This window comes from Cydia splendana, chromosome 23, assembly GCF_910591565.1.
Source record: "Cydia splendana chromosome 23, ilCydSple1.2, whole genome shotgun sequence".
Taxonomy (NCBI): Eukaryota; Metazoa; Arthropoda; class Insecta; order Lepidoptera; family Tortricidae; genus Cydia; species Cydia splendana.
Window position 1 is genome coordinate 62,954 of NC_085982.1, and position 8,066 is coordinate 71,019.

Here is an 8,066-nt window from a genome sequence, read left to right on the forward strand (position 1 = left end):
GGTGCCATGATAGGCGGCTGGTGAGGTCCCCTTTCAGGAAATAGCCCAGCAACTACGCGCGTAACAAGCTCCGGCTGAAGTGTTTGAGTCAGCGGAGGCGCCCAGGGGCGCAACTTGTTCCGGATGAGTTTGTAGGGTCTTCCCCACGGATCATTATTTAAGGTCTCCAGGAATTCAGCACGACTCGCTTCAATTGCATGTCCGATAGCCACAGAAAACTCCTGTTTGGACGTCTTGTAGGCCTCATATAAACGGCGTTCCTCGTTTTCATCTCGCTGCCTGCGCCTTCTTTGACGCATATACCGACGCCGTGCAGCTACACAGGAGCTGCGTATTTGCGCGAGCTCGGATGTCCACCAGTACACGCATCGTCTATGCGGTAGAGACTTGGCCCGAGGCATCGCCACATCACAAATTCGCACCATGGCCTCCCGGATTTGGGACGCTTCGGATTCTACCACCACAGCTTCATCCGGGACAGGCAGCCACGTCTCTACGATCGCTGCCTCTTTCAGAAGTTCCCGGTCAAGTTTGGTGAACGCCCACCTAGGGCCAGTCCTGACTGGGCCATTCAGCCTTGCGTTGTTTGAGATGAGTGGGTCAATATCAAACCGAATATACCGGTGATCTGACAGCGTCTCCACTCCCACCATGACCTCCCAGCCCTGAATACGGCGCGCCAGGGAGGCACTCGAAAATGTAATGTCCACGATAGATCCACCCTGTTGCCGCACGCACGTATTTTCTGAACCCCGGTTAATGACCACCAAGCCAGTGGCGACCGCCCACTCCTCCAGAGTTGCGCCTTTCGGATTCGTTGCTGGACACCCCCAAGCCCTAGACTTTGCATTGAAATCTCCGGCTACTAAAACAGGCGTAGGGTGCAACTGCCTAACAATAGCACCCACTGTTACGAGAAACTGTTCAAAATCCGCCAAACTATCGTTGGGAGAGAAGTAGACGCCAACAACTGCAATGTTTCCGCAGGTTGCCGCCACAAAACCATGACCCTTTATGACGCCTTGAAAAGGTGGGGAGCCAGCAGTGCCCCGCGACACCAGGGCCACAGTTTTATCCAGGTCCCCAACCCAACCCGCTTGAGCAGAAACAGAGTATGGCTCCGCTACCACTGCTATATTTATTGACCACTGCGCCATACTCTGGAATAAGAGGTCCTGAGCCCTAACGCAGTGGTTAAGATTCGTCTGAAGAAATTTGATGGCCATATTAATTTGTATCCATACCAGCAACCCCCTGAGTCCCGTCCACAGTCGAAGTGGACGAGCGGACAGGCTGCGAGGAGGCCCGGGAGCCATCGCCAGCCTTTGTCTTCGGTCTCTTGGGTGGGGCAGTACAGCTCTTGCTTCCTGTCCTATGATTCGCGTCTTTTCCCAGCACTGCACAGACAGTGCAGTGTGGCGTCGCCGAGCAATCTCTCGCTTTGTGACCTGGCTGGCCACAACGGTAGCACAGAGCGGACCTGTCAATTTCAGAAGGACACTGCGCCCTAACATGGCCCGACTCCAAGCACCGGTAACATCTTTGGGCGCGCGCTTCCAGCAACTTGACTTGCGCCGACACCCAGCCCACCAGCAGTCTCTCCTTTCCAGCCACTTTTTTGGCCGCAGCGACAGGACAACGAACCCACGCAGAACCTAGGCTCCAGGGGTCTGATTTTATTTCTCCCACTCTGACCTCCTGGACCGCACAACCGCCGGCCTGCGCAATCGCCGCAGCGATGTCCTCCACAGACACTGAGTCATCCAGGCCAGATACTCGCAATTCCACGCATTTTGTAGGCCGTGACACCTTGACCATCTCGGATTTGAACAGCTGACAAAGTTTTTCAGCGAGTTTGTCCGCCTTAGGCCCACTGGAGGTCCCCGGTATCTCCAAAAGTCTGGCGCCTGTAGCTGCAACTTTAAAACGGATCGACTGTATATCTAGATCCGCCAAATCTACTTTTGCTTTAGCTGTAGCTAACACATCCTTATAACTGATTCCCTGCTCTTCAGCCTCCGGTTGTAAGGACAAAACCACAGCAGAGGATCGGGGAGGTCGCAGTTTGCGAGCCTCTTGTCTTTGCGACCGTGGTGGAGCCTGCCCCTGGTGTTGAACTTGCACATCATTCCCCTGCTGAGATTGAATAGCAGAGCGAGGATTAACAGTTTTGTTAATTTTCTTCCCTCCAACTGCCTTATTCCATGCTTTATCCATGGCCAAGGGGGCTGAAGGCAGAGACCGAGGAGCAGATGATGAGCGTGCGCGAGCCGCGGCGGCTTCAGCTGCAGCAAGGGTTGCCTTATTCTTATTCTTTCTCTTCTTTTGCCCCTTCTTAGGTTCTTCCGTCAAATTTGGAGGACCTCGTTTTGGAGCCGGCTCGGGAGCGGGTTCAAGCTCCTGGGTATGGTAAGTGACCCTCTCATTTTGACGCCTCAAGTCGGCAGCCAGCGGGGGCCGCATCGGTTGGGCTGGCAGTAGCCTGCCCTCTAACTCTAAGGCTCCCAGCCTCGCGTCCAACATCAGCCCAATCTTTTTGGTCATCACACACATCATGTTTTCCAAATTGAGAGACCCTGTACCTGTATCCTCCTTGCTAGAGCTACTAGTTGTCTGAGTATTCTCCGTTGGTTTTAACGGAGCCGAGACCGGAACTGGAACCTTGAATTGGTCCCGAAAGTCTGCTCTCAGCTGGGCCATTTCAGCCTTGAGTTCAGTCAATTGAGCGCGCAGGCTATCGTTTTGCGCCTGCAGACGCCTCGTCTCCTCTGAAGTAGAGCGCTCCAAAAGGCACTCAAATGTCTCTTTGATTGACACTGCCGCCTCCTTCAGGGCCTTTACAAAGGTGCCTTTCAAATTGCCGGAGTTTTTGGCAACCAAGGATATTGCATCCAGGCTTGTCTGCACTCGCTGAGAGAGCTCAGCCGCAGAAAGATTGTCTTGTGCACAGGGCAGGACCGAACTAGAACTTAGGCCGCCCGACTGACTACGAGTAGAAAAGGGCAGCTTTATGCCAGCCACTTCTTCTTCTGCCCTCAAACGCATTTCCTCTCTCATGGCGCGGTTATACTCCTCTTTGGCTTTGGCAAGTCCAACGTAATGCCCAGTGGAAGGAGGACGACCGCGACCTCTCTTTGATTGGCTCGTGGACTGCTTCTTATTCTCAGTGGCCTCCTCAGAGTCAGAACCCGAGTCACAGAGGCCACGTTTCCGCCAGAAACGCCTAAAACGCCTATCATCACTGACAGACTCATAACAGCTCATCGCCGTGTCCGACTCTACGTGATCGCCTCCGAGTTGGAGGACGGAGTCGTCAAAAGCTGACGCAGATACAAGACTCCCTGCGTCAGACTCTATGTCCACCCCTTTGGCACCCAGGAGGGCATCCACCTCTTTTGTTTTTGGCGGAGGAGCTCGAATTGTGGACCCTACCCAAGTAGCACAGATAGCTCTATAACTACTCACTTTTAGTTCTATCTAACGCTCTGTGCATATTAAGACACTTATAAGAGCACACTCGTGGTCCTACAGCTGTATAATAGATCTCAGTGATATTTATATAGCTAAGGGCTGATTAAAAGCTGCATTACGGCTCTGAAAACTACCATTAATACGCAAAGAGTGATATAAAGGTATTTTTGCTACGACCCTATACAGCTTTAAGGGTTATCAAATGCTTTAACCGTTATAAGGTCTGTTTAGTGGATAAAATTACGCCATGTGCTGTATAAGGAGGTAATTGTGGACTTTTATTACGTTGACTTATTAAGGGAGCACAAGTGAACTATTATGAAGCTAATAGACGTATAATGGAACATATGTGGCACATAATACAGCTTGTCGCTTAACATGTTTACCACTAAGCAGCTTTTATTACACTGACTTTTAAGGGAGCACGAGTGAACTAATATGAAGCCAATAGACGTATAATGGAACACATGTGGCGCATAATACAGCTTATCGCTGAACGTGTTTACCGCTAAGCAGCTTTTATTACGCTGACTTTTTAAGGAAGCACGAATGAACTATTATGAAGCCAATAGACGTATAATGGAACACACGTGGCGCATAATACAGCTTATCGCTGAACATGTTTACCGCTAAGCAGCTTTTATTACGCTGACTTTTAAGGGAGCACGAGTGAACTAATATGAAGCCAATAGACGTATAAATGGAACACATGGGACGCATAATACAGCTTATAGCTGAACATGTTTACCGCTAAAGCAGCTTTTATTTCGCTGACTTATTATAAGGGAGAACGAGTGAACTATTATGAAACCAATAGACGTATAATCGAACACATGTGGCGCATAATACGGCTTAGCGCTGAACATGTTTACCGCTAAGCAGCCTATTATACTACCATTGGGACTGTCTGCATAGCGGCTGTTAAAACGTTCATAAGATGCCTTATAACTGTTTAGAGGTTCACTAGTGTATCGAAATAACGACTTGGACTTTATAGTGGGATATATAACAGTCGTATGCTGCATATAAGAATTTTAACGGTTCACGTTGCTTTTTAACATTGACCGCCATTTTATTGTATATAACCTACAAAATTGAAATTGCTTTTCCAACTTTTAAGGGTAACAATATGGTTTTGTGCCTGAGTTCTTAACCTAAATCATTAGTTTAGTACTTCCTATAACGTATTATTAACTTTTTATCTCATAATTCTGTCCGAACCACTGAAATAGTTTTTACACATAGCTTATTTATATCATTAATTTAAATAAATACTGATTATTTTCGTGGCGCACTGAAATTTTCTTAGATAATGTATATATATAATGTCAATAAACTTGCATTCCCAAACATCTTTCTCGCATTAATATATAAAAGATCATGTACAAACATTTAACTAAACACTTTAACAAAATGACTTATGGTGTCGTTGCGCTTAACGTTTTTGCTTCAGTATAAATATGTTCACCTCTGCGTTCGTCGTCACTATACTAAATATAATAGCTGATTTTTAAGGCAGAGGTGTAAAAGTATGTTATTAATTATCTTTTATTCAGCCCAACGTCAATCTTTCCCGGTATTAGGGCGCACATGTGACATATTAGCTGAATAAAGGGTAACTGGTGGTCTCTTACCCAGCCAATATACACCTCTTATAACTCCTGTTACCCCTTATAATTCCGTTAAATTGCTGCTACAACGCTCTTAAGTAGCTATGTGAACTTAAGGCTGCCTAATTTGTGCCCATTTAAGAGTTATAAAAGCTGAAAAGACGCTTATACAGCTCTTATGCAGTTTTTATATTCCAGCTTCAAGCGTATTCGTACTTCATTATGCGGCTGCTATACAGCTAATCTGTGCTACTTGGGTAGCTCTCCATCACAACGGATAAGAGGCACTCTTAGATCCGGGAGCGATCTTCGGGTCTCTGCCCTTGCAAAAACTTCTGGTTCCCCATTCCCCAAAGAGGACACTGTTCTTGGGGACACCGCTGCCGTGGGCTCCTGCGACTCATTAGCCGTGTCACGGATGAACCGACCTTTCCGGTCTCTTTGTGGCGGATTCCCACCTTTCTGTCTCAAAGCTATTTCTTCTTCATTGCGATTTTTGTTTTTGTTTAAATTTTCCATAAAATTCCCACGAGTATGAGACGATATAAATTTCACTGGCGGGTAACGCTCATCCCGAAACGCAGTGGGCTATATACTCTAGAGGGCACCTGGTATCTAGAGGTTTTAACGACTTCGCTGTCGGGTGTTAAAGGATTTTCCTTCCCGCGGGCCGGCCAATGAAGGCAAGCCCTCCGCGCCACAAACACTACCCGTACCCCATACCGCCAAAGATGGGGGTCGTTGGGAAAGTGCTGCAGGATGCGGGATTCAAGGCGAGCTGGCGTAGACTCCCCTACGTAGTCTCATTAGAGACTACCAACCATCCATCAATACTATACGGCCCGAAAACATTTAAACATTCCATTCAGTCATTAGTCTCTCTCAAAACATACCTTTCAAACATTACCATTCAAAGCCGTCAGGCCAAAAGGCCTCCCCCCCGTGACAGGACATTGGCAGCACCGATAAGCAATAACTTGGAAACCAAGAGATTACTTACCGTTGCCCCCGGGGTGCACCGTCCAGGAGCCCTTCCCTTACCCCCAGATCAACCGGATCAAGAGGAATGAGAAGGGACCTGGCACTCTGGGAGGTTTCCTGTCCGTAGCACCCCAACCTAACCTAACCTAACCTAACCTAACCTAACCTAACCTAACCTAACCTAACCCGACCAAATACTACCCGAATTAATTGATTTTTGGCACAATTTTAGTACTCATTGAGCCCGATTTTTTGATACCCCACTTATTTTTATAGTCCCTCTAGTTCCGTAAATATTCAAATTTATCCTTCTTTTCAAAATCTCACTCTTTCAAAAATTCATAACTCGGCCATCTTTCCACTTTTTTTTCATTTTTTCTACTCCTAAAAATCGTTTTTCATCTTTCCTAAATAATTTTATCCTAAAAGTAGTCTATTCTCATACAACATCACATAGAAATATCCAACTTTCTTCACTTTTTAATTGCACCTGCCAAAAACCTACAGGCAATCTACATTTATATTAATATTTCTGAATCCACCCAATAGATATTTCAAATTTATATTTCATTAAGTAAAGTTAATTTTTGTCGTCTATTTTTGTACTATAAACAACTTTGTATCTCTTATAGTTTTTCTAATAACTTCTAAGTTCACTTCCGTCGTCTTCTGACCTAACTTTTTCACACTTTCCAATTGTTTGTTCAACGAAACTCATCTTAAAATTCTGAAACTCAATACACTTTTAAAGCTCACTAAGCCCTATTTTTTGGTACCACTCTTATCTCCTGAGCCCTTCTGGTTACGGAGATATTAAATTTTTAGTGTTTTTCAAATTTCTCAAATTTTCAAAAATTCAATTCTCAGCCGTTTTTCAACTTTTTTATAATTTTCTTTCTTTATAAAATTGCGCTTTGGTATTTCATTAAAACAGTTTAATAATAAATAGTAGCTTCTATACCACTTTATAGTTTTATTTCATAATTTCTTGGTTAATTTACGGTGCCTGCAGGAATTATAGCGGCAATCCACTTTAAATACATTTTTCTTTATTTCTACCTGGTAGATTTCTCTTTTTATTATTTTATGTGATAGATCTTTTTGTTTTTCAATTTCGTTTCTATAAACTTTTCTCGTAAACTCTTTGCTGTCCTTTAAAATCAACCCTTCACCTAATATTATAGTTTAATCATAATTTCTTTATTTTTTCGCCATTCATTGCTCTTAAAATCAGAAATTAGCATCGTAGGTAGTAGTTAATTTGTGCATTTTATATTATAAGTTTTATAGCGATTACTTGCGTACTTTAGAAAATATTAATAAATGAAAATGGTTCCCCGTTCACCAGTTAAAAACCGCCTGCGCTCTGCTAGACCAGAGCACCATAATGATGAGCAGGAACATCAGCAGGATGCTCACCAGGGGCAGCCGCTGGCCTCTCAGAACCAGCAGCAGGCTCCTCAGGAGCAATCGGAGACTCAGCCTGAACACATCGATGAGCAAGAACCCGCTGTAGGGAATACAAGCGAAGTAAGTCTCATTGATATGGACCTGCCAAAGCTGAATATTCACGTTATGGACGCGACATTCACGCTTGGACATGCAGTAGCGACAGCGACAGAAACAAACAAAAAGCTCACCAGCACTCATAGGCCCGCGGTCAAGCTGTGAAAACGCACACCGAGAGACTCACAGTGACTATTCCACAACTGCGTAAACCCCTGCTACGACTCATAGGTGTTACACCTGATGTAACAAATGAGAAAGTGGCAGAGGCCGTAGTGAAACAAAATGAGAGTCTGATAGGTAATATCCCACAGGTAGAACGGCAGGTCAGAGTTGTTCGACGAAATAGGGGTAGAACCACCGCGACCAATAATTTGGTCATCGAAGTTAGCCCCTCAATGTGGGCCACTCTCAAAGACCGTAAGATCCGAATTGGATACCAGATTATACCGGTGTATGATCACTCACCCATTGTACAATGTTTCCGATGCCAGGAGT